The 1,891-nt window shown below is 46.1% G+C and overlaps 1 pseudogene; it reads left to right on the top strand.

Moving 5' to 3' along the window:
- Positions 1-675: 675 nt before the first annotated feature.
- LOC149846361 (abscisic acid receptor PYL4 pseudogene) lies at positions 676-1,611 on the top strand (annotated as a pseudogene).
- The last annotated feature ends 280 nt before the right edge of the window (positions 1,612-1,891 follow it).

The raw sequence follows: 1,891 nt of genomic DNA, 5'->3' as shown, positions 1-1,891 counted from the left end.
CAGGTTGACACCGGGACCCAAGCCTATAAGGTTCGGGTATGGTAAAAAATAAGAAGACCCGGGTTCAAACCCAAAGATTCGATTAATACATAGACTTTGGTATAGTTTGTGAAATTTTATATCATACCCATGCCCCAACTGAGTTCCGATTAAGACCTTTAATTTTCAATGTAAAAATGATAAAAAATATTGTTTTACCGGGTATGACCCCGGTCTGGTTCATGTAGTTCTTATCGGGTCCTGGTATGGTTTTTCTTAGGGTGAGTTTTATTAGATCTGGGTCCAAACCCTATGCCAAAATCAGGATCAGATCTTGTTTCACCTGAGTCCGAACCAAACCCGACCCATTGACACTTCTACTCATATGTGGGTAGTTGGGTTCAGTTCGGATCAAGTACCCGATACAAACCCGCCAAGTCTAACCCAGTTAAATGTAATAACTCAAATATTGAACCGTTCTTGTAAATAACTGATAATTTACTGCGTTTCTTTTAATTTAATAATAAAAAGGCAGACAGTGGAACTCGTTCCTTACCTCATATCATATCTGACCATCACACCCATTAATTTTTTTCAATAAATACCAATAAACACTTTGTGCAGAATATATAAATACCACTCTTCCCTCTCCCTACCATCATTTCTCAAATCAATCTCTCTCTCTCTTACCGACAAAGAGTCGAGAAACCTCTCCCCTACCTCCATTCTCTCTCAACCCAATAGAGAGAAAACAGAGAAAGAGAGAAAAGATGTGCCATAAACAAACCCATTTCCCCACCACCTCCCCCCACATTTGGCACCACCACCACCCAACCACCACCAGCAGTGAACAACAACAACCACCATCTTTCCTTTCGGACGCCCTCTCTCGTTACCACTCCCACGAGGTGTCCCCCAAGCAGTGCTGCTCCACCGTGGTCCAGGCCATCAGGGCCCCCGTCGACGTCGTTTGGTCGGTCGTCCGGCGGTTCGAGGAGCCACAGGCCTACAAGCATTTCATCCACAGCTGCTCCCTCACCAGCGGCGACGCCAACGTCGTTGGCAGCCTCCGCGAGGTCCGCGTCGTCTCTGGCCTCCCCGCTTCCTCCTCCACCGAGTGCCTCGAGATCCTCGACGACGACCGCCACATCATCAGCTTCAGCGTCGTCGGCGGCGACCACCGCCTCTCCAACTACCGCTCCGTCACTTCCCTCCACCCCATCCCCTCCGCCGGCGACAACGACCCCGCCGGATCCGGCACCGTCGTCGTCGAGTCCTACGTCGTTGACGTCCCCTCCGGCAACACCAGGGAAGACACCTGCGTCTTCGTCGACACCATCGTCAGATGCAACCTTCAATCGCTCGCCAACATCGCGGAAAATCTCACCAATCGATGCCGTTCTTGATTTGTGCTTTCTAGCAAAAAAGAAGAAGAAATAAACCCTCTTTCCCATTACAATTTACAGGAATATCGTGTTCCCCTCTTTTTACAATCTTTGAAATCAAGAAATCATCTTTTCAGATTGTTGGTTGTGAACATATTTGAGGGATTTTTCTTCTCTCATATTTTGTTGGGATTTTTCTTTTCTTGTTGGCTTTTTGCATTCCTTCCAATCCAACAATGGCTTGTTCATGAATAATTTCAATTCTTCATTTTTCTTTTTTCCCGTTCCATTTCTCTATTTTGATGTGCCTAACCATGCGATGTATGATGTATGATTGACAACATACATGCATAGTACATACTACATAGATCTATCTCTCTTTCGATTTTTCATTCAAGCATATACGTATTGGAATTCATCTGCAACTCTGTTGGTTAATGGTTAGGGGTGTCAACGGGCCCGGACCCGACCGGGACCAAACCCTATAGGGTCTGGGTATCGTGACAAATAAGAATACCCGATTAAGA

Source organism: Nuphar pumila, chromosome 2, assembly GCF_984573655.1.
Source record: "Nuphar pumila chromosome 2, dmNupPumi1.hap1.1, whole genome shotgun sequence".
NCBI lineage: Eukaryota > Viridiplantae > Streptophyta > Magnoliopsida > Nymphaeales > Nymphaeaceae > Nuphar > Nuphar pumila.
Note: the sequence above shows the minus strand (reverse complement) of the source record. Positions and strands in the feature narration are given on the sequence as shown.